A 26,714-nucleotide genomic window follows, 5' to 3' on the forward strand; every position below is an offset into this window, starting at 1 on the left:
TTGGTGTTGAGCTCTTGAAGTTCTGAGTGGCCAGGAGCACTGTCCAATATCAAAAGAACTTTAAAAAGCAGTCCCTTACTGGCAAGGTACTTCCTGACTTCAGAAACAAAGTACTGATGGAACCAATCCAGAAACAGGATTCTCATTGCCCAGGCTTTTTTGTTGTGCTCTGTCAGGTGGAAACTTGAGTCTTTTGTGTTTAATTTTAAGGGGAAAAGTTTACATTGATAAAATCAAAGCCTGAATATTTATTATTGCTTGACATTTTTTCCTTTGTTTGAGGAATTCCCCAAGCCTATCAGTTTTCATGGAAGCAAGAAACCACCTCCTACTTTAGAAGTTAAAATGCCAAATGCTTGCTTTCTCAGCCTCCTTTGCAGCTAGGGTACAAGCATATGATTTAGGTTCTGCCAATCTGTTTGCCTGTGCTGAATTTTGACATAGGAATTAATAAAAAAAAGAAACAGATTCAGTTATGCTTTCTGTTTCTAGTGGAGGCCATGTAGCAGCTGCTAAAGTATCTGTTGCATAGTGAACAAGTGGGAGTGGTGATGGTGGTTTAACAGTTGGCCTAGGATTGAGCAACTGGTGTAGTTGCTGCTATCAGCAAGCTGCAGCGTCACTTCTTAGAGGTGGTGGCAGTGGTTTCCTCCCCGGACAGGTTCTGCAGCATGGTTTGGGGCACATTTCCTGGCTGCTTAGCTTTGACTCTGGTTTTCCAGCCTTTATAGCAGTTCTACAAGGTCCCTAAGATTTCTATGATAAACTTATTTACTGTGAAAGTCAGCCATGATAGGCTTCTGTGGTTTATATTTTTAAAAATTCAAGATATTTAAATGTAACAGCAAAGATCTGTTCTTTTAAGACATAATCTATGTCTCATCAGACAGAATGGACAAAATTCAACAAGTTGTATTGAGCTAAAGACCAAAGATATATGAAGCCTGGATGGTCTGAAAAATTTAACTGGATAGACTTTAGGTTTTTGACCAAGCAGAAAATAATTTAGGTAAAAACCAAATAATAAACTAACATTCTAGATGGTCCAGGGTTTTTGGGCCCAAATATCCTGGCTAAAAATATTCATTCTAACTTCATAAGAAATATAGAATATGAAAATATACTGAAAATCTTGAACACTATTTTTCATATTTAAGAAACAACACTTTGCAGGTTTTCAATAGGCATTATGTGAAAGAAAAAGAAATCTATGGTTAATAAATATGAAAACTGTGGATATAATCATAATTAAACAGATTTTCATTAATTTCTTAAAGTATTTAACATATGCTATCCATTGTGAATCTCTAATCATGTCAAAAGTTCAGTATTTTCCAAATGTATTTGAACATAGATTGTTATATAATACTTACTAAGAAGTTAAGAAGCAAATATTCCCCTAAACAATCTGGCAAATACTAGTGTAGATCAATTATGATCTAACATTTTAGTACATTTTAATGTATTACGGTAATTTTGGTTGCAAGTAACAAAAAGCATAACTCAAGCCGGCTCATGTAATAAAGAGATTTTGAACAATAGTGAAGACTCAAGGATAGTGTAATGCAGAGGTTTAGCAATGACACAAAATAAATGCTTCTTGTCTTTCTCTGTTCTTCCACTCTACTTTACTTATTACATGCTCTAAATCGAATGTTTGTGTCCCCCCCAAAATTCATGTGTTGAGACCTAATCTCCAATGTGACCATATTTGGAAATGGCGGCTAGGGGAGGTGATTAGGTCATGAGGGCAGAGCTCTCATGAGTGGGATTAGTCCCTTTGTAAAAGAAACTCCAGAGCTCTTCCTTGCCTTTTCTTCCATGTGAGGACACAGTGAAAAGGCAGCTATCTATGAACCAGAAGCGTCCTCACCAGACACCTTGATCTTGAATTCACCGGTCTCCAAAACCGTGCAAAATAAATTTCTCCTCTTTATAAATCACGCAGGGTATGGCATTGTGATATAGCAGCCTGAACAAACTAAGGTTTCAGTTTTATTCTATGGCTTGAAATTTCATGTAATTACAATACCACCATGAATCTCTACTGCCTTGTGATTCCTCTGCTGCATTCAGAAAGAGGGCATTTTCTTCTTCAGTCATTGAATGGAGAAGCCGTATGTCCTTTTGCTTTGATTAGCTGAAGGCATGTGTTCCTTCCTGCACCAATTTCCATGACCAAGAATTAGGCATTGGACCACCTCACTCAAACTTTGTGAGGCTGAGAAATTCATTGTTAGGAGTGTGTTTGAGTGAGGAACATTGACCATTTGGGAGGCTACCACAATGTCCACTACATGCTTTTCCATTTTAGTAAAGTTTTCCATTAAGATAATGCTAGAACAAAACCAGAGGAGCAGAGCCTGGAGCCCCAACTTTTGTTGACCTGACAAAATGAGGTTGTTTCAACTGGATAGTTTTGAGTCTTAACTTTTGCTTCTATGTCCCAGTCCAAATCTATTTTAAGCAATTTTCAGATCCACATGTTTAGGATATTCCATTTTTTTGTTTATGCATCCATTTATTATATATAAGATACATATATCTAATATGTATAAATATTTTTAACATGCACCCATACACCCACCTGTATGTATAGTTTGGAGGCCAACATCCAAAACTGTTTCCTCTAAAAAGTGAAAAGAAAAGATGGGTGCAAGAGTCAGAAAGAAAGACTTTATTTACATTTTTGTATTTGTACCTAAACATTTTACATTACAGATGTATTGATATTTTTATAATTTTAAACACTATTTTAAAACAAGGAGATGATGTATCTTAAATTTGGCTCTCAACTAAAATGTATCAAAGTACATCCTAGATGTAATTTGCTTATCAGGTTCCTACATAGGAATTTAAAGGCCTAACATGTAATTGCGCTTGTACGCTATGTTTTACAATTGACAACCAAATACGTACAGAGATAGCTGCAGAGTACTACAGGGAGCTGGCAGCTCCTATTTTTGCATTAGCTTCTACTAGTTTCTTTACCTTTCCTCTGTGTCTGACACATTTCATATTACTGTTTCTAAATGTTCCCTTAGCTACAGAGCTAATGTGCTTATGTCTATAAGGGGTCTCATGTGAACCTGTAAATAATTAAAGATGCATTAGCTCCCTGGAGAGCCATCATGATTTCCTGAACAAGCCACAATACCTAGAGACCTAATCATACAATTTTCCTAAGAAATAGCCTACCTTTGAGGAAGAAGTCGTATCACTCAGCAATGAGTATTATAATTACTCACAGCAGTTTGCCTGGTGCTATATAACATCCAATTTACAGAATTAAAGCTAATGTAATTCAACAGAAAAATGGCTGGTTTTAAGGAATGAATGGCCACATTAACTATTGGAAGTGTCTTTGAGTTGGAGCCTCTATATTAGGGTTTCACAGGGTTTGTGTTTTAATTACTATCCTATTCAGCTTGCTGTAACTTTCATTAAACTTTTCTAGAACAAAACAAGTCAGAAATTCGTCTTTGATTAAAAGCCAAAAGCAAACTGCCAAAGAACTGAGACAAATTTTGGAGAAAGTGACCTGTCAGGACTAACCATTCTAAGAGGATGAACACTAATCAGACAAAAAAAAGAACCTGATGTAGTATTAAAATCCTATGAAATACACCAAGAAAAAAAAATTATTTTTTTTTAAGAGGAAGAGTTTAACCTGCCAGAAGATACACTTAGCAGTTTGGAGGTCTAACATTGCTAATCCCAGGGAAGGAAAATAACCAGATAAGATACCAAAGACTCATTTAGACTGTAGAAAATAAAGCTTAAATATTCTCACAAAGAATTGGGATGCTAAAATACAAGGATTTAGAAACGTCTTATATTAATGTTTAATTTATACCTTAAGAACTTAAAAATTATTTTTCGTTGTTATACTTATTGTAAAAATAATAAACGCAGTAGTATTAGATTTAAATAACTCATTGGGTTTAAAATGAGAAATAAATGTCTCTCTCTCTCTGCTACCTGCAATCTTATTACCCAGAAGTAGCTACTATTAATAATTTCTTGTTTATCCTTTTATTTGTTACCTTTAGTTTTTTTTAATGTATACTATGCTAGTAGACATACTAATTATGAGCCTTGCATTTTATCATTTAATAATATGTCTTAGTGGTCTTTTCACAACAGCATGCATCTCCGTCCAATGCTATCAGTGACTGCACGGTGCACAGTACAGATGCACCATTACTTATTTACCCTGTATTTTATTGATTATTTAGATTATTTCCTATCTGCCCTTGCAGACAGCACTGCAATGAACATCCTCTTGCATATATAAAACATATACAACATCCTTTTGCATAATATATTTGCACATATTATTGCAAATACATCATAGTGGTTGCTGTCAAAGAGAATATACCCTGCTGAATTTAACAGATAATGCTAAATTGTACACCAAAAATATTTCATCAATGTCATCAATGTGCACATTCTCCAAGGGTGTGTGAGCATAGCCCTTTCTCTCAGGATGTCAACACTGAATTTTATCAAAATATAAGTTATGCCAATTTATTAGTTGAAAACAGTAGCTCAATGTTATTTAGATTTGAACTACCAAGGGTGTCGAGCATCTTTTTTACATATTTACTGGCAATTTGTTTCTCTTTATCTGTTGTTTCTCTTTTTCTGTGTATTACTTGTCCATATTATCTATTCTTTTGAACATTGAGTTTTTCACTATCTTCTTAATAATTTTTAAGTTTAAAAGATGACCTTTTTATCTGCTGCATATGATTCTATAATAATTTTTTTTCTTAATTTACCTTTTAACAATGATTTGTGAAATTTCTGGCTATTTAAAAAGATTTTTAAGAAATATTTTATGTAAACAAATGTTTATTCTTTGCCATTAATACTTCTAAGTTTAGAATCTTCCAGACCTCACCGAGGACCATCAGTGGGAAATTATCTTCAGAGCATTTCACTTTTTCCCACTTGATTGTGAAGCAAAAACTAACACTGGCAATGCCTTGGAGGCAAATGGGGCTCTCACTTGGTCATTACCATCTTTACTATCAGACACCAACACAAGTTCTCTTCTTTAAGTTCTACCTTAGGGCAACTACTCTTGCCTTCCCTTTTACAGACCCATTCTGCTAGGCTCTCTGGGGCTGATATTTCATTACAAATAAAATCCTGCAAATCCTTGGTGTCTCAGAGAATCCTCCCTCGGGCCACTAGCCTTCACTAAAATTTGATTCTTCTTTCTGGAGTCCAACTCCTGTTCCATTGTGTCAAATGAAAAATATTTATTTGAGCACTGAAGAGAGAAAATTGGAGGTTTGGGTTTGTTGTTCTAGGTTTTCCCTGCCAATGTATGCAATGTCTTTTAAACTAGTTGGGTTCAAGAAGTTTGACTAAACCCACTACTTAAACATGTCTTGGGTAGACATGTTGGAAGTTCCTGCAAAGATTCTAGTTCCAAAAATGGAAAATATTTTTACCTGTTTATTTATTTGAGACAGAGTCTCACTCTGTCACCCCTGTTAGAGTGCAATGGCATTATCATTGCTCACTGCAACCTCAAACTCCTGGGCTCAAGAGTTCCTCCCACCTGAGCCCCCTGAGTAGCTGGGAGTACAGGCCCACACCCCACACCCAACTAAGTTTTGTATATTTTGTAGAGACTGGGTCTTGCTCTTGCTCAGGCTGGTCTTGAACTTTTAGCCTCAAGCAACCCTCCCGCCTTAACCTCCTACAGTGCTAAGATTACAAGCATGAGCCACCATGCCTCACCCCAAATGGAAAATATTTTTTAAAGAAAGACTGTCCTATACTTCCCTGCTCTCATTTCTCACTTATTTTCACTCTACCACTGCAATCTGGCTTCTACTCTCATCACTTTACTGAAACTGTTCTAGCTGAGGTTACCAGTTACTTAATTAACAAATGCAATAGATTTTATTTTTTACATTGTCCTTTTACTTGACTATTCTGTGACATTTAAACTATTGACAACATATTTCTTGAAAACGTGTCCTTTGTCTTGCTTTCAAGACCTAACTTTCTAGTTGATTTCTTCCTACTTCTCTCATGATTCCACCTTTGCCTTCTCTGCTGACTCCTCTTACCTTGCCAAATCTTACATGTGTGTGCTTCCCGCTGTTCCATCCTTGGCTCCCTTTCCTTCTCTCTTATTGAACATTATTTTATTCTGTGATCTCACCAATTCTTTTGGCTTTAACTATGATCAGATGATTCTGGAAAACTATCCTTAATTTCAAACCCGTGAGGAATCCGCACCCAGATAATGCACAGGCAACTCAACCTCAACTGTCTCTAACGTTTAACTCATTGACTCCCCTCTAACTCTGCAGAACCACGCTTGGATTTCCCTCTGCCGGACATGGCACCAACACTGTCACCCAAGTCAGTGAGTAACTCATTTAGAACTTCTCCCTTCCCCTCACATTTTATTTTCACTTGGTTAAAACTTATTAGATTCTTCATTTTAAACTTTTCTCTTACCCACTTTCTTCTATTGTGGATGTAGTAGCCTGAGACTTATACACTATCTCCCAGGAGAGAAGGGATATCTTCTTCCATGCCCCTACTGCAAATTAGCACATCTTTTGACTCTTCACTTTGTACAAGGCACTGGGGGAATTTATCACTACATAACTGATTTGAATCCTCATGACAGTCCTATCAGTTCTATTTATTATCCCCATCTTAAGGGCGAGGAAACCATGCATTTAAAAAAAAAAAAAAAAAACTTAATTTTCCCAAATCATAGAAGAAGCAGTGAGACCAGAGTTCAAATCCAGACAACCTGAATCTGAATTTGAGCCTTTATCTCCACAATAACTATCTCCCATTGGTATGTTACAATGTCTACATTTTACAACTTTATTTTTTCATGTCTCTCTCCAAGAAATCTGCTGTAGGGTAGAGAATGTGTTAATTTCCTCTGCATTTTTCAGTGCATAGTATAGGACCTAGGAAGTTGAAAATGATCAAAAATATTTACTAGAAGAATTGTTTTTCCATGATAGTTGTTATAACCATCCAACTAATTGTGAGGGCTTAACAATTACTATAAGGGAGAATGAAAATCATAGACTTTTCCTTGGCGAATTTATAGTTTACTTGGGAAGGTACACTATATATACTTAGAAAGACTGAGGGATATTTACAAAAGGATTTTCTACTTAACCACCAAGAAGCTGTATTAATAACGAAGCAAATGAAGTTTTTTCGTGGACAACTGAATAAATAAATGGTTTTGCTGTGCCTTGCCAGGAATTTTTTCCCCAAGATTTTGACTGATGTTTCAGTACTTTTTAAAAGTATCAGACTGAATTTTTAACAAAAGGAAATTCAACGTGAACAACAGATTATTATCTCTCTGTTTATCTTGTAAACAAGGTATTACAAAGAGGAAAATTCAAGATTAAGGTCAGGTTCTGGGCAACTATGCTGATATAGAAAAGGCAGATTTTCACCTCAGTCTCCAACTGAATGCAAATTAAATGCTGCAGGATGAGAAGGTGAGTCATTATAATTAGCTCTGAAATACATTTGTGATTCCTTCTCTATGTGGTCATGACATATATCCTAACATTTGACCCCTGGGGGAAAAAATGATACCATCATACTGAAACCTTGACTTACAAGAACTTTTTTATATTGTTCGCTGAGAACAATATAAAAATTATTTCCAATTTCTCTCTACTTCATTCTTGTATTACGGGCAGACTCAATTCTGATTCATACAAAGGGGATAGTCACCTGAATTTTTCTTCAAGTCTCACTTTCCCTGGAGTGAGAAAGTTAATCAAGGGGTTAAAATTTATATATAAATTGTGTATATATGCACACATGCACACACACACACACACATACAATCTACAGGGAAGGATATATAACATATGTTAGGGGCTGAATTATGCCACCATCAGTATCTCAGAATTTGACTGTATCTGAAAACAGTGACTTTAAAGAGATAATTAAGGTAAAATGAGGTCACATGGGTGGGTCCTAATCCACTATGGCTGGAGAAATTTAGATATAGACATGCATATGCACAGAGAAAAGATGAGAAGACAACATGAGAAAACAGCCATCTACAAGCCAAGGAGAAAGAGGTCTCAGACTGAAATCAATCCTGCTCACGCCTTGCTATCAGACTTCTAGCCTCCAGAACTGTGAGAAAATAAATTTCTGTTGTTTAAGCCACCCAGGCAGTGACAATTTTTATGGCAGCCATTGCAAACTAATATAGAAAATACACAGATAGAGATATATAGATATATAGACATTACAGTCATCCCTCAGTATAAGCGGGGAATTGGTTTCAGGACCTCCAGCATATGCCAAAATCTGCATATATTCAATCAGCCCCACGGTATCCACCTATATGAAGTCAGCCCTATGTGTATAGCTGGGCTTTTCATACCACAACAACTGTATTGTAGATTTGCGTTTAGATGAATAAAAATCCATATATCAGTGGACCTGTGCAGTTCAAGCCCTGTTGTTCAAGGGTCAACTGTGGACATATAGATATATAAATACATAGATATAATATCCTTTCCTCATATTTATGGAGCAAGATGGGGGGAAATCTCAAATCTCACTTCTTTCCTGCTCTTATTGGATTGCAGACTCTTCTCTCATAAACAATATAATAATATTAACAATGTAAAAAATTATAAATAATACTGGTTTTGACCTCTTTGTAATGTTTTCTAAAATTATTAAAATATAGCTTCTTGTTTACATTGAGAATTTGATGTTTGGAACTTTTGGTAACATGGAAGAAACTACTCAGTCTCCAACCATACAGAAATAAAAGATAAAAATATGAAAGAGAATTCTTTTAAAATTCTTTTAAATTCTTTTTAAATGTTTAAATGTGCATTTAAGGCACTCCCTGCCCTCTCCAGGTGTGAAGCCAAGCATCACATTGGGGCCATGGCAGTCCAGGTTGTTACAAAATCTAAGTCTAAGGACTGAAAATTGGGATATATATTGAGAGAGAGATAGAGAGAGAAAATAATACAAATTTGGTAAAATAATAATAGGGAAATCAAAGTGAAGGGTGTATGGGTCTTTTTTGTGCTATCTTAATTTAAAATTTTTTTTTCAAACTTACTGTAAGTTTGAAATTATTTCCTCATAAAAATGTTTTTTGTAGTTAAAAAAAGGAATGATGCTCTGTGATAATATTTTCACACCTAGACCTTTTCACATTGAGGAAGTACTCCAAGCTCTGAGCAAAATCAATAAGAAAAAATCCATATGTAGACACACCACAGTGATACTAAAGACTAACAGAATATTTTATAATCAACCAGAGAGGCAAAGCAGACACCTGCAAAGGAATGACAGCCAGTTTGCTGCAGACTTCTTTCTTCATCAATAAAGACAGGCAATAGAGGAATAATATATACCAAGTTGTGAGGGAAAACTACTGTTGACCTAGAATTCTACAACCAAATAAAGTAGCATTCAATGGACAGGGATAAAAGATATTACCAGATATCTACAGAGAGACTTAACTCGAAGACCTCACTGTAAATTTGATTGTTGACATGTGGTAAATGGATATTTGAAAAGGTTATTGGGAATTAGTTAGAAACTCTTTGAAACTTAGGTCATGTGTCTTCATTGAACACATGGTGCTTTGCATATACTGAAGAAGGGTATCTGCTGCTTCTCCAAAGAAATCATTGTAACCTATAACTCACTACTCCAAATGTGAAAACCTCTTTCAGTTCTATTCTTGGTCTCTATTCCCATCCTATGTGTATGCAGAAATGCATGACAAGTGGCTTCTCTTTTAGTTATTTAATTCCAGAGATCATCTCTTTCAAAATCATTATGTTCTTCCCAACAATATAGAGTTTTGCTAAGTTAGCTTGGTTAATTGACTGCATGGCAGTTATTTGGTTGGCATATTTCTTTATGAAATATTTTATGCTCAGATGATGAACTCTACATAGATTCAACTAAGAGAATGTTTTTCTTGGCAGTCTCCAGAAACTTATGCTCCTGTTAACCGTTTGGGCAAACAAACAATCCAAAATAAAAATATTTATAAATATAACTGTTTTGTTCATGCTTTCAGATGGTATATAAGGGAGCCCATGGAAGGCAAACAATATTTAAAGGGAAAGAAGATTACTTCTTAAAAATTGATGCTGAGAATGAGAAATGTATGAAATGTGAAAAAGTATGTGAGAAAAGCTTGTTGTAGCTTATGTTTTTGTTAAAATCTATTTGCTAAGAGTTCCTGATTGGGAAATGGGTATGATATAGTAAAATATTTTCTTCCTCAGAGGGTCTGATACCATTGCAATAACTTATTACATAAAAGCAAAGCTTACATTATATGAAAAGACAGACTGTCTCCAAGAAACTGGGCTTTCTAGACGAGAATTAAGTGGTGTGCATCTGAAAGCAGCAGGGAAAGGCAAAGGATTTGGGATTGGAATGCAGGGAAATTTTAGGGTTGCAGAAAGCCTTTTGGTGTCTTTCTAGGAAAGCTGGATTTTGGTTAAGACAAGGAAGAAAAAAGAACTTTCAGTGGAGAAAGATAGCACACAAGAGGGTGGATGCTTTCATCATTTAAGCCTGCAGTGAAAGGGAGGGATGTGAGGCTCAATGGAATTTTTTGATGACAAAGAATCTTTGCTTGGCCAACTTGAGTTAGACTTCTGGATCTTTGGCTATTCCCATCTGTGTACTTCCTTGCAAAATCTGGTTTTAGCAAGGAACCCAGCTAAGTCAATTTAGCAAGAACCTCTCCATCCTCAATATCTCATCATCCTCCATATCTGATCAGGTTCCTCATCCTCCACCATCCCCCAGGTGATGTCTGATCACCCTGGCCTGTCTTCAGCAGGAATTCTGTTAAGTCGATTTAGCCAGAATCCCCCTTATCCCTGATGTTTCCTTTTAGTAATTTCCCATTCATTCAGCGCACACTGCTTCTTGGCTATAAATTCCCAGTTGCCCATGCTGTATTTGGAGGTTAACCCAATCTCTCTCCATCACTGCCAGATCCTGTTGCAGTGGTTCCTATACCTATGGTGATGGTCCTGAATAAATCTTCCTTACTGTGTTTTAACAGGCATCATTGAATAATTTTTTCTTTAACAATTACAGTGTTGTGACTCAGAAAGGATCAGATTCATCATTTGGACTCCCAGGCTTCTCACTCAGAGGCTTTGTCATCATTCCTCTGACTGATTGGGGATCCATTGGAGAGTGGGATTCCTGAACCATTGCTCTGGACAAATGTCCACTGAGCTGGTAAGGAAACGTTTTCATTCTTAAGGTTTGAGGGAACTCTCTGAAGCTGAGTTAAAGTCTCAGGCATCTTTCAAAAGGTACTCCTGGAATGGGAGGTCTTCTTCTAGGTTTCTTGCTCTAAGTGGGGGTTATTCCCTGACTCCCTGGAGTAGAAGTCTCTTCTTCCTGGCTTTCTGTAAAACCTCTCTATTCTCTCTGTTCTTCTGCTGGAGGCTGCTTCTCCCAAGGGAACTTCTCTGTTGCCTGAAACTCCTATTCCTGAGTCGCTGATGACTGTCACACTGTCAACTCCGTCCACCCCTGTCAGATCCTGTCCTTTTCCAGTGCAGCCTTCACTCGCTTGAACTTTAGGTCCCCTGCCCTCCTTTGGGGGCTCTCAAGGGACTCAGGGACCCCTCAAAGCATCTGGGGCTGAAAATAGAAAAACAAAGAAATTATTTATAACCGGCAAATAAAAAAACTTAAAAGCCTTCTCTACAAACATTGGTAAAAAGCTTTAGCCTTTATTTAGTACATAAAATTAATATGTCCCATTTTCATCAGAAACACTATTTGGATAAAAATATAAAGGAGATAAACCAGTTAGTTTATATTACTCTGTTTTACTGTGTCAAGATTGAAATTTAAAAAGTAAAAAGTCATAAGATCTGGTTGCATCTTTCTATATGTTTGTGAATGTGTATATGTACATATCTATGTTTATACATTACATATACATGCTATTTTCCTGACTCAAATAGTATTACCAAACTAAAATACCCAAATTGGCTTAGGGATAAATGACTACTCAAATAAATTAAGTATTAATAACATCCTCAAAAAATAGGAACTGATCCCAATTTTTTTTTTTTTAGGTTCAGGTGATCTGGTATAATCTTTGGTAAATAAAAGCTGGTTTAAAAATTGTTGGTAAAATAGAAATAGAAATTTCTTCAGAATTGCCCATATATATTTATTTCACCTGGCCCTGCTGGTCAGACAAGTTTATGTTGTCTCTGTTAGATGTTTAAGGCCATAAAACCATAAATTAAACCTAAAAGCAAAATGCATAGTAAGAATGAATTGCTTAATTCACTGATTGTTGGTAGTGAACATGGAATAAAAAAAAGATGTCGTAAAAGGTTGTGAAAATCTTATCTTTCATGGTCAAAGCTGACAGAGATTGGATGGATTTATTTATAAGGTTTTATTAAAAATTAGTTTTAGATCAGGCTTGGGGGCTCACACCTGTACTCCTAGCACTTTGGGAGGCTGAGGCAGGAGGATCACTTGAGCCCAGGAGTTTGAGGTTGCCGTGAGCTTGATGACACCACCACTGCATTCTAGACTTGGTGACAGAGCAAGTCTTGGTGACTTCTGTTTTCTTGACGTAATGGTCTGGGAATGTGAAGGGTATTTTTTTCTTTTAAGTAATTGGCCTACAAACAGAGATTCTGTGTGTTATCAAGATAATTTATTGAACTTCATGTTGCCTTTTATTAAGTTTTCAATTATTTAAGACAAGTGAGTCTTCTCAATATTAAAAAAACTAAGTTTTTATTCACAGCTATGTAACCTTCTGTATTTGCTTTTAAAATCTTTATTGTCACTTTAATTAAATAACTGCGATCATATTTGTTTTAAACTTTCTAACATTTTTGACAAACTTCTCAAAATCAAATTTTAAATGAAGTCTTTTTGATCTTGGATTAACTTTGGGATTTTCCAGATTGGGCCCCTGGAAAGCCACAAGGATGTATCTCTCACCTAATAAAAGAGAAAGATTAAATTAATTATGCTTATTAAATATGTTAAATTAAATGGGAAGCATTGTTAAACAATAGGTTATATTAAACCCTCTTTAAATTATACTTATGGGTATGCTATTAATAAGGGTTGTTATGAAAATTGTATGAGATTCCTAGAAAATCTAATATGTTATCAGTCATAATTTTGGTTATTATGTTAAAATCTTGTATGCCACACTAACCAAATTTTCTTGTCAATGGTATCATTATTTTAATGATTTCTCATTATATTTTTAACTATGGCCATTTGAAGTCATTGTCATCCATGGACAGTTATTGTTTTACTTTAACTCTTCTGTAAAAGCATTTGATATCAGCTACAATCCAAAATTGCTTCTTGGAGATTCATGTACTCTGGAATACAAGTTTCTGGCAACTTTACAATCACACCGTTGGACTGGGTAAGAATTTCCAGAGATCTAATGAAACTTATAGGTTTAAGTAACTGCTAGCCCAAGATCAAATAGGACAAGAATTAATTACATGGGACTGAATGAACTGATGAGGATAATTTTTTAATGACTCTTTGTTTAAAACATTGCTGGTCCTTTAAATGTTTTGTTTTCTATATTTAAGAAAACTTTTCTTTTAAGGTATCTATACCATACAGTGATTCAGTAAAGTATACTTTTGAGAATAAAAATGGAAACATTTATTTCTTATCCCTACCTGATCCCTGCCTGATCCCTCCAGAATTCATAAACTATTTGTGAGCATCTTTACTCTTGTGGCAATGTAGTTATTAAGTTCAATAAGAACCCGTTCTCCTTGTAACATGATACAATTTGTTGTGTTACCAAGGCTTTGACTGGAACATAGTATTTTCAGATATGACCAGATGGCTTTAAGAAACTAACATAGACTTTATGGAACCAATAAAAGACTCACTTTTGAAAAATTGGCCTCTGGGTTCCGAGCCATAGAGGTGAGTGAGGAATGTCACTTCCTGGCAGGGCCAGAAATCTCAGGATATTTTGGGGATCTCAAGAAGAGAGGAATTCACCTAAATCTATGCATTACAGATGCAGCCTGATGTCCAGTCCTTCGCTAGGCTTCCTAGGCTCAAGAGGCTTTTAAAAGTTGAATCGGCAACTTCTTATCCAGCAAAAGCAAACTTAAAAAGCCTATATGGTCAATCACTATTCTTGCTGCACCTACGTAATAATCAAGCCAAGTTTAACGAGACTAAACATATTTAGTAAACAAATCAGTCTTATTTTGATTATCTTTGGTGGAAATGGCTGGGGGGAAGGGGGCGACTGTCAAGAGAAAAAATATATTTCAGGAGAAAATTATAGCAGATTCTAGCCCTGTTTGTTTTCTCTGAGGTTTTATTATCTACCTGCAATCTGGACTGATCCTGAATTTTTCTAGTTTCCTCCAATATTTGGTTACAACTCTCCAAACTAATATTTCAAATTTTTTCTTGTCCTTCTGGCTTAGAATCACTGAAATTAAAAATGTTCTTTTCCTGAAGTCCTTTAAACTGAAGCTGAACAACTTGATATAAACTTCAAAAAAATCACCATAGCAGGTTTCTGTGTGGCCAACCTTCCTGACATTCAAACTGCAAAAAGGAAAATCTATCAGATTTCCACTGCCTGTAATCAGTCCAACTGAAAATGCTTCAAGCCCAGAATCTAGAAATCTTGTTAACTGGCTGCCCTCTGAACTCAGAAACTGAGTTTATAGCTTGTTCCAACTATTACTCTTTTTTTTTCTTTTATTTGCATAGAGTCGAAACTCCCTTCATTAAAGAAAGGCCTGATGGTTCACATCATCCAGGAGATATCCTCTATTACTAAGTCACAGCAGATGATTCAGCAGGTCCTTAAGGAAAAAAAGGTGACCAAACAAGAAAAAAAGACTTACACTGTTTAGAGGAAAGAAGAATGTTTCTTCTTCTCTTAAACAACAGGGGACAGTGACAAAGAATCTTTGCTTGGCCAAACTTTAATCAGGTTTCTGAGTCTTTGGCTAGTCCCATCTGTGCAATTCCTTGCAAAATCCAGTTGTAGCAAAGAACCCTGCTAAATTAGCTTAGCAAGAGCCACCCCCCACCCTTGATATCTGGTCATCTTCCATATCTGATCAAGTTCCTCACCCTTCACCATTTCCCAGGTGATATCTGATCACTGTGGCCTGGCCTGTGCAACAATCCTGTTAGGTCCATTCAGTCAGAATCCCCCTAACCACCAATGTTTCCTCTTAGTAATTTCCCACCCATTGACCCCCACACTGGTTTTTGGTTATGAATTCCCACATGCCCATGCTGGTGGGAATTCAGACTGGAGCCCAACTCTCTCCTTCACTGAAAAACCCTATTGCAATAGTTCCTATATCTACTGCAATGGTCCTGAAAAAAGTCTTCCTTATTGTCTTAGTTCCTTTTGTGTTTCTACAAAGGAATAACCGAGGCTGGGTAATTTATAAAGAAAAGAGGTTTATTTGCCTCATGGTTCTACAGGCTGTACAAGAGGCATGGTGCCAACATCTGCTGCTTCTGGCAGGACAGCGACGGGGTGCGGGGGGCGGGAGGGTGCTCAGACTGCTTCTATTCATGATAGAAGGTGAGCGAAGCCAGTGTGTGCAGAGATCACACTGCAAGAGAGAGGGGAGGGAGAGACACCAGGCTCTTTTTAACAACCAACTCCAATAGGAACTAATAGAGTGAGAACTCATTCACCTGCTCTTGAGGGAGGGCATTAATCTATTCATGAGGGGTCCACCCCCATGACACAAACACCTCCCATTAGGCCTCACCTCCTGCATTGGGGAACAAATATCAACATGATCTTTGGAAAAACAAACATCTAAACTATAGTATCCCATTTCTGGCCCCCGAAAGCTCATGTCCTTCTCATATAACAAAATACAATCATCCCTTCTCAATAGTTCCCAAGAGTCTTAACTTGTTTCAGTATCAACTCAAGTCTAAAGTCAAAAGACTTATCTGAGACTCAAGGCAAGTTCCTCCCAGCTATGAGCCTGTAAAGTAAAAAAGCAAGTTATTTACTTCCAAGGTACAATGGTTGTACAGGCCTAGGGTAAGTGGTCCCATTCCAAAAGGGAGAAATCCACCCAAGAAAGGGGTAAGAGGCCCCAGACAAGTTCAAAACCCAGCAGGGAAGATATTTGTTAAAGCTCAAAAATAATTTTTGACTCCATAGCCTGAAGCCTGGGCACACTGATGTGAGGGGTGGGCTCCCAGGCTCATCCCCATGGCTTTGCTGGGCACAGCCCACGTGGCTGCTCTCACGGATTGAAGTTGAAAGCCTGTACCTTTTCCAGGCTAAAGGTGCACGCTGCCAGTGGCTTTATAATTCTGGGGATTCAGGGGCTTCCCACAGCTCCACTGGGCACTTCCCTGGTAGGAGCTTTCTGTGGTGGCTCTGCCCCTGCTGCAGGCTTCTGCCCAGGCACCCAGGCTTTTTGTTACAACCTCTGAAATTCAGGTGGAAGCCACCAAGCCTCCACTACTCTTGCATTCTGGGTGCCTACAAACAGCACTGTGTGGAAATCACCAAGGTTTACTGCTTACATTCCCCAGAGCAACAGCCCCAGCAGTATCTGGGTACCTTTGAGCTGGAGCTGGAGCTAGAGTGGACTCCAGGGTGTGGTTCCCAAGGTGGCACAGGGCAGCAGAACCCCAGCCTATTCTGTGACATCCTTCTGTCCTCCTAGGCCTCTGGGCCTGTGATGGGAAAGGCAGCCTTAAAGATTTCTGAAATGCCTACAGGGCCTTTTTCCTATTGTCTTGACTATTAGCATGTGACTCCCTTTTATCCAAGTTAATTTCTCTAGCAAGTGGTTGCTCCACAGCACCCTGGGATTCCTCTCCTGAAAATGTTCTTTCCTTCTCTACCACATGGCCAGGCTGTGAATTTTCCAATTTTTATGCTCCGTTTCCCTTTTAATTATAAATCCCACCTTTAGGTCATTCTTTTGCTGCTATATCTGATCTTACGCTGTTAAAAGAAGCCATACCACTTTTTGAATGCTTTGCTGCTTAGTTCATTTTTTCCACCAGATACCCTAGGTCATCACTCTTATGGTTAGCCTTCCACAAAGCCCCAGGGCATGGACAATGCAGTCAAGTCGACATAACAAAGGTGACCTTTGCTCTCATTCCCAATAATTTCCTCATTTCCAACTGAGACCTCATCAGCATGGTTTTATTGTCTTTATTTCTATTAGCATTTTGGTCACAATCATTTAACTAATCTCTAAGAAGTTCCAAACTTTCTCTCATCTTTTTGTCTTCTTCTGAGCCCTTCAAATATTTCCAACTTCTGTCTATTACCCAGTCCCAAAGCTATTTCTCATTTTCAGGTATCTTTATAGCAATACCTCACTCCTTGGCATCAATTTTCTGTCTTAGTCTGTTTTGTGTTCCTACAAAGAAATATCTGAGGCTGGATAACTTATTTAAAAAAGTTATTATTTGGCTCATGGTTCTGCAGGCTATACAAGAAGTGTGGCAGCAGCATCTGCTTCTGGTGAGGGCCTCAGACAACTTTCACTCATGGCAGATGGTGAAGGGGAACCAGTGTGTGCAGAGATCATGTGGCAAGAGAGGAAGCAAGAGTGAGAGAGAGTCAGTTGCTCTTTTAAACGACCAACTGTCATGGGAACTAACAGAGTGAGAACTCACTCAGCCCCCAGAAAGGAAGGCATTAATCTATTTGTGATGGAACCACTCCCATGACCCAAACACCTCTCAGTAGACTTCACCTCCAACATTGAGGATCAAATTTCAACATGAGGCTTGGGGGCAAACATCCAAACTATAGCACTTACCATGTTTTAACAAGTCTTGCTGAATAATTTTCTCTTTAGCATTGCACATTTTCCAAAATAGTTAATAACAAAAAAGGGTGTGGGGGAAGGCTATGTGAAAGAGAAAATCCCTGCCTTTAAACCCCTATAAAAGTCTTTTGGCCCTTTCCAGCTAAAGAAATGGCAAGTTAGTGGATGGAAGGTTAGGCCTTTCTAGGAGAGGAAGGCTAAATACTGTCTTCTAAAAACTAATATGAAATAGTATTTATGAAGTCATTTAATATGCCCATTAATTTATTAAACATACACCTCTATTTACCTCTCTCTATTGCTATTAATTTACTTTACTTTTTTTCCTCTTTTTTTCACCCAATCCTGTCATGTACTTTCCAGACCACTCTGTGCTCATGGCCTCTGGAAAGGGAGGTGACAAGATAAAGCAGAGAAAAAGTGTTTTTTGGCTTTGGTTTCTAAAGTTCTAAGCCCTTAGGAAAATAGAGAGGATTCTAGACTTAAGGTATTTAGAAACAGAGCAAATTTTCTCCCCATCTTTTCATTCTAAAACAAAACAAAATGAAACAAAAAATCCAAATCCTAAATCCTTTAGGTTCAAAATGGAAAAGAGTGGGGAAGATAATGAAAGTGAAAAGAAGTTTAAGACCTAGAAAGAGAGAGCCACTTTTAAACAATCACTCTGATAGGAATGTGGAATGTTATAGAAAAGATCCACAGCAAGAAGGAGGGCCAAGAGAGCTGAGCTGAAGTCAGCCCTTACATCCTTTTCTTACATAAGCAGAATATGTTGCCTAACCACAGGGGGGATGCTTGCTGCACTTCCCCTCTGTGACCCGTGGGATTCCCCCTCAGCTGTAGGCAGCATTGTTCCTGGTGATCACAAGTGACCCCTATCAGTGCCCACAGGGATGGAAAATGACATCCCTAAAATGCCAGTGGATAAAAAAGGGAGTGGGGAGGTTTATGTGGAAGAGAAAATCCCTGCTTTTGAACCCCAATAAAACATACCTCTATGTTTTACAGAGTCTCCCACCAACATCAGATAAACAATAGAAATATTAATAGGATTTTACGGAAGTAGTTCTTTAAAAAATATATCTCATATTCTTTTCTTTTATAAACAAATAAATGTAGAATAAAATACCTTATTTACTGAAGTGTAGCAATGTTAACTTTGTCTTTTTTTATCATTTTTGTGAATTCTAAAATTCCCAGCATGGGGAAATAAGTGATCTTTTTAAAGTCTACAATTTGGAAATCAGGCTAAATCTGTCTCTTTTAAAATAAATTAAAATGTTTTAAAATTATGCCAGTAGTCCATGTTATTATTGAAAATTTATAAATAAGAAAAAAGACATAAAAATATCCATAATACCACCATCCAGAAATTTTTGGTATGATTTTTAGACACACTATGAAATGTAACCATTCAGATTTCAAGAATTTAACTTTACAAAAGTTTATTTGCAGTCTCTCCCTTTATCTTACAAGGTATGAGCAGAGCATGACAAATTGGGAGCCATCATGAAGGCATGAGGGCATTGCAAGTATAAATTTTCTAGTTTAAACTGGCAAGGTTTTGGTGGACTCCTTGCATTTTTTTTATTGAGTTCTTTTGTCTTTACTGTTTGTATCAGTCAGCAATTAACATAATAGTGCTTAGTAACAAATCCACTCCAAATTCAGTGGCTTAAAACCAACTGTCATTTACTCTCATTCATGTGTCAGAGCCTGATCTAGGCTGGAATAGATTGGATTTGGCTCCAAGTTGCGAGTTGAATCTAGGTCTGCTCTACATGTCTCTCATTCTGCTGGGAACCAATAGATTACCCAAATTATGTTTTTGTCATGGTGATGGCAATAGTGCAAGAGAGCAAGTCCTGCCATACAAGCACATTTCAGGCTTCTGCTTGTTTCATACCTGCAAACAGCCTATTGGTCAAAATAAGTCAATGAGTAAGCCCAAAGTCAAGAGGCAGCAATACACATGTCACTTCATTAAAGATAGTCCCACATCCAACAAAAAGTAAGAATTATACTTCTCCCATGTAATTTGGTGGGAAAGAGCATTTTTGAGTAATAAGGTACTCTATTCAGTTAATTTTCATTACACATATTGACTGTAAGTTTGATTTGTAAATTCTTAAAGTAATTGTATACTATTAATATAATTACATTTTGATTTACAAAAATTTACCCTACAATTTTTTCATGGATGACTCACTTTCATAAGATGAGAGAAGAAAAATATGTTTTTAATGGATTTATACTCACTGGGTTGTTATGTAACTGCTTTTCCATGGTAGCAAGTAGCGATAGCAATATTAATTCTAATTCCTGGTTCTATTACAATTTTTTATAATCAAGAAAGAACTTTAAAGAGCTAGAACAATCATTTTTAACATAAATAAGTCCCTACATAGGGCAATAAAAAGGCCAAAGACCACAAGAGTCAGATTCAGGGCAAATAATATAAGCAACTGGGGAAAGGAGAAGAAGGTACTTTGAATGCTGTGATGTCAAGTTAGAACTTTTCAAGAGCCTGTCTACTGATAACAACTCAGCTTTTTGTAAAAGCAAAATCCTAAATGAAAAGCAACAAAGTGACTTTGAAGAGAGTGCTGCAATGCATTTCCTCAATTCATTCTGGTTGCATGAGCTGCTGCTGCTTTCACCATTTTATCAGTAACCATCTCAACAACCCTGGAAAGAACATTGTTCCCTTTTCAAACAGGTGGAATGCTTGCAACACTTCCTGTTCAAAAGCATTATAATAATCTTTCTCTCTTTCCTCTGAATAAACTTTCCTCTCTATTATATTCATAGATTTGGAAGCAATGTGAAAACCCATTTAGTTCGTACTTCTGGTATTAGGCAAGACCACACCTAAAATAACCTAGGCAGAAAAGAAAAAAAATATGGCTAGGGTTGGCAACCTTTTTGTTGGAAGCTTGCTAATGTTGCTAATGTCAACATTTTAGGAGGCTGGTGTGCCAAGTAGTATGAGGAAATAAACTTGTACTATATAGAATATATGAGCTGCTGGCACTGATTTAAAGTGGTGCTGCTATTGTGGCCACACCTGGTCTTGATGGAATCAAAGTTAGATTGGGCCTGGCATAGTTCTACAGACTAAGCTGTAGGTTAAGACTGATTTTTGAGAACAGGCAATGATTTCCCTAGAACTGCAAGCAATTAATATAGGATAACTATTTTTGCCATCTTCTGCCAAGTTTTCCATGCAAAACTATTGTTGAAGAATGTTAGCCAATGAATATTGATCAAGTCATGTCATGTCTTTCCCTTTTGAAATCTTTTAGTGGCTAAGAAATTCAGATGTCTGTGCTTTACACATAAGTTCCTTTGCAATTTGATTTCTGAGTACCTTTATAGCCTCATCTACAGCAATATTCCTGTCCCCTTCATGTTTTCATGCAGTGGCATGGTAAATATTTAACAGTTGGCTTTCTGGTAACAAAACAGAAGCCCTGATTTTTAGTGATTCCAATTTCTGGGGTGTAAATACTCCCACAATGGCTGGTATAAGCTACCATGGTGAAAAATCACTGAATGTGGAGTTGGGAAGAGAAGTGCACAATTGTTCTTGCAAGTTTATGCAAGCCAGCTCCAGCTCACCACTGTCTCCATGCCTCCTCCTTGCCTAGAATGTCCTTCTTCACGTGCCTCACTCCTACTCTTCCTTCTATCCTCAGCATCACTGACACCTCCGAACCTCCATCCCAGCTCAATCTGAATTCTATGCCTCTTGTCTGTGTTTCTATTTTGCACCACGGAAAGGTTTGGTCTTTCTTTCTCTTAACAAGTATGTATTGAGTACTCTCTGTGTTTCACACATTAGCTTAAGTCTAGGAGCAACACTGTTGAGCAGAAGAAATTACTCAGGCTCCGAGCACACTTGCTTAGCTTCTACACAAAGGCAGACAAACAGTAAGTATGGTAAGTGCTGTGACAGGTCGTAACAGAGGAGAGCACAGTATGAAACCTAGCCTGCAACTGAGAGAATAAAATTAGAAGAAATCCAAACTGTGAGGAATAAAATCACCCTTTTCTTGATATGATTTACCCCCTTAAAAAATGAATGACTGTGCCAGATCCAGAGAAATGCAGTGAACTCATATAGCAAGTGACTTTTCATCAGACCAGCAATAGACCAGTAAGAGACAGTGCCTTCATCCTACCCCACAAGCTGCCCCTGAACATAGGAGTGGGTTCTTGACCCAGGCTTCACAAATCATAGTACTTCATCCACTTGGCAACAGTGGTTGTCCCAAAGGTAGATCCTTGATCCAAAGTGGGCAGCTACTTATATTGTTTTTATCCTGGGATTGCTATACACAGCCCGGGGAAAGAAGTTATCCTTCCCACTGGGTTTACTAAACTGGAATGTTATAGCTTTGGAATTTCCAGAGGACAATTTTTCCCTGTTATTTGAAAGAGAAACCGGCGAACAGAAATGTTAATGGGAAAAGAGAACGTTCCGGTTGAATTGAGTCCTCAGTTCAATTCCCTGAATCTCTTGTTTCTCCAGCTCTGGCTTGGTCTTCTAGGCCACCCAAGCATGCCTCCCAGTTGTACCAGTCAAAAAATCATATCTTGTCTTTGCTGGTTTGAGTTACAATTCTGTCATGCAACCAAATGTTTCCTGACAAATATAGTGACCCTGGATGAGGCCTCAAGGAGGCAAGGCTGGATTGTGACTGCCAATAAGAAAATGTACCTCCAGGGAGGCACTTGTTCTTCAGCTTCTATCTCTGCCTTAAATCTGTCTGGATTCCCCGATGGCACCAAGCCCGTGAGGCTTACAAATATGAATAAGTGGAAGTCCCTATACAAGGACTTAGAATTTACTTGTAACAAGTGCATCCAGACAATATGGTCGAAAACTACTGGATAAATTGGGGAAACAAAGGAGGAATTAGCTAATTGTAGATAAGGGTGAGGAAGAGAATGAAAGAAAAATGGCTCCTTAATAATAATGAATTCTTATTAAGCAATTCTGATATTTTTCTTTGCATGTGTTTATCTCATTTAATCCTCTTCTACAACCATTAAGGAATAGGTGTCTTTGTTCTCCTAATTTTTCAGATGAGGAAACAGATTTGATGTAATAAGAAATTGTGTACCTTGCTCAAGTTCACATACCTGGTAAGTTGCAGAGTCAGAAGTTGAGACTAACTGACTCCAAAGCCCAGTCATCAAAAGCCTTTCATGGGATGTTACAGTAGTTTCACAGTTGCTATTACAAAGAAGAAAAATAATGTATAATGGAAGTTTATACCAGAATTTAAAATATATATTATTGAAATTACATGGAACACAATTCTGAGTAGAGCTCTGCCAAAAAACAAACAAGCAAACCCTAATGTTTAGTCATTTAAAACTTTTTGGAAATGCCACATTAGGCATATTACAGGCTCAAAAGTATTCAAAGAGGAATCTATTTAACTTTATTTGATCCACTTTTCCCTAAAATTACTTGAAACTGGAACTATTTTGGGGGGTGGAAACTTCATTATATAACATGAAATTAATATCCCATAGAACACTCTTGGGGAAATGCTTCTCTTTTGTAAAGAAACCCTGAATGTCAAAGGTCAGTGAAAAATGAAATCAATCGATTAATCGATGAGTATATATTGTGTACTTCCAATGTATCTAATACCAAGCATTGTTCCAAGGGCTATTCAGGGGTGGTGGAAACAAAGGAAAAGCAACAGGTAGAAGGGAAGATCTAAATCTCAAGGAATTTAAAACAACAGCAATAAAAGACAATAATTAAGACCTTGCATTAACCCAGTAAATATACATTTAAATATTGTGCATTACAAGTGCTCCTAGACTTATGAGGGGGTTATGTTAATTTATTGAATACTGTACTGAAAGTGAAAAACAGAATGGTGGTTGTATGGTACTTGAAGTACAGTTTCTACTGAGTGCATAATGCTTTCACACCATTGTAAAGTTGAAAAATCCTAAGTCAAGCCGTGATAGGTTAAGAATCACCTGTATGTTAAAATAGTGTCTACGGTAAGCTCTTCAGCGGTTACTAAGATGAATTAAAAACAGTCCCTGAATTCAAGAAACTTGTAGTCTAGAAAAGGGGAGTTTAGGGAAGAGGGAAGATTAGTGAGTTGGAGAAATTAGGAAAGATTTTTTGAAGAAGGTAATATTTGGTCTGGAGTTGACTTTAATTTTTTTTTTATTTCAGCATATTATGTTTAGGTTACATATATTTATTTTACATATATTTATTTCAGCATATATATTTAGGTTACATATATTGCCTTTGTCTCACCTGAATTGAAGATTCAAGCATGTCCATCCCCCAGACGGTGCGCCCCAAACCCATTAGGTGTGAATATACCCATCCCTTCCCCCTCACTCCCACCTGCCTGACACCCAATGAGTGTTACTACTGTATGTGCACTTAAGTGTTGATCAGTTAATACCAATTTGATGGTGAGTACATATGGTCATTGTTTTTCCATTCTTGTGATACTCTACTTAGTAGAATGGGCTCCAGCTCTATCCAGGGTAATACAAGAGGTGCTAGATCACCATTGTTTTTTGTGGCTGAGTAGAACTCCATGGTACACATATACCACATTTTATTAATCCACTCAACTTTATAGGAGTAAAGATTATCTATAACATAAAAGGGATTGCTATCCAGAATATATAAAGAACACCTACAAATAAATAATACAAAACAAAAAAATGCAATTAAAAATAGTGAAAGGATATGACAGGCAATAATACAAAAAGACTATACAAAAAAAGTGTTTATTGTCAATAAACACTTGGAAAAATGTTCAACCTAACTAATAATCAGGGAAATACAAATAAAAACAAGGTGAATACTTTTCATCCAGCTGATTAGAAAAAAAAAAATTAAAAATGAGTAGTATCTCCTGTTGGGAATGTTGAGAATTAGGCCTTCTCAAAAACGGTTGGTAGAGTATAAAACATTAAAGGAATTTCGAGAGTAATTTGCTTGTACCTATCAAATTTTAAAATTGCCAGTTTCCTGTGACCCTGTTAATCCACTTCTAGCAATCTAGCCTAAAGAAACTGCTGAAACTGTACATAAAGCTGTGCATTTATTGCAAATTGTTTTAATCAAAAAACATTTTGAAAAAGCCATCATGACCGTAGAGGCATAGTTAAAATTTATTATGGTGCATCCATTTAATACAATTCTCCACAGTGGCTAATGGAACAAGCTAGATTTATTTGTACTACCATAGATAGTTCTTCATGACAAGTAGAAAAATCACGTTGCAGAACATGTATTATGTAGTTCCATTTAAATTAAATTTTATATGTGTAAATTTATCAACATATATACATTTGTGTGTAGATACACAAGAATGAAGAACGGAAGGATTCCTGCATAACTGTTAATATTAGTTACCTCTGGGGTGAGGAGTGGAATTAGGGGTCGGGATGCGCGGAAATGTTCACATTTTACTCTATGTACTAACATATGTCTTAAATCATTTGCACAGAGAATATATTCCTGAAGTATATATGTACTTTTAAAAATACAGAAAAGGAGAGGTATTCAAAACTAAGAATTAATGAGTGAATGCAAGCTGAGAAGGAGTTTTTTGCATGGGAGGGTGAGGCATCTAATCTAATTAGGGTCAAGATAGATGCTTCCAGGATAGAAAGAGGAATTAAAGTTTATTGATAGAAACATGGGACTAAAAGTGAAGTTTGGATCTAGAAAGAAAAGTTCGGGTTTCACGTTGTAGCTTTGGTATCAGTTAGGTTCATTAAGGTGCTAGAAATGGCCATAGAACGTCAACACCACTGCTGTGCTATGCCATTTGACCTTGGGTTACGGGGTTTGGTAAGAACCAAAGTGGGAAAAATTTAACATCAAACCACCTGAAATTCACTTCCATTTCATCAGGTTTTTTGAGATTGACTTTGATTTGCTCATACTTTGATTGATAGACTTATCAGATGAGGTCAGAAAAGCAGGATTAGTCTCTTCCTAAGCAAACTACTAGCAGCTTTATAAGGCAAGAATTGCTCAAGTCCATTGTACTTAGAAGAGGCCAGTTGGGCCTTAGAGGGCATTTGAATTTTATGGATTTCTTTTTATTACAGAACCACTGCAAGGAGAAGCCATATCAATCTAAAAATTCAAAAGAACTTTTGAAATCATCTTTCCAGTAGCTTCCCATTTCTGTCAGATAAAGTCCTACCTCCTCACTCTGATTCAAAGGCCCTTTGTGGTCTCCTCCCACAAGGTAGGACCCCTTGGCCCTATGCTGTCCCTCCTTCACTCATTCTGTCACAAAGGCAAACTGTCCGGGCGCTGTTTCATGGCTGAGCAAGGCTGCTGGGCACTCCCATGGGCGTTTGCTCCTGGTGACACTGTCATGCATTTAACAAAGGGGACTGTTCTCTTTGCTGATCCTGCCTCCCGTCTTTTTTTCTTAATCCCCATGGAATAGCAGAAGCCAGGCTTTCACTTTTCTTAAAACTGTACTAAGGGCGGGGCCATTTGGGAAAGGAAGTTCTATGCAGGGCAGAGAAATATAACTGCCACTAGCAGAGGCTATTTTGAGAGTCCACAGACCCCGGGCCTCCTTGGGAATCCATTAGAGTGCTCTTGGCTTCATCCCTGGCCTGCAGCCATTGGTGGGGTCAGTTTACTTCCTAGTGAGACGTCTGTATATTTATCTTCCCTCAAGTTCAATTCAACTGCTGAAAGGTTTAGAGAGAAGATAAAGTTCATTATCGTCCATGTCCCACCTTGGATGAGTTAATTAACCCCTTTATGCCTCAGTTTCCTTTTCTACAAAATGTGAAGAATAA

The sequence above is a fragment of the Propithecus coquereli genome, unplaced genomic scaffold (genome assembly GCF_000956105.1).
Source record: "Propithecus coquereli isolate 6110/MARCELLA unplaced genomic scaffold, Pcoq_1.0 Scaffold47, whole genome shotgun sequence".
Lineage (NCBI taxonomy): Eukaryota > Metazoa > Chordata > Mammalia > Primates > Indriidae > Propithecus > Propithecus coquereli.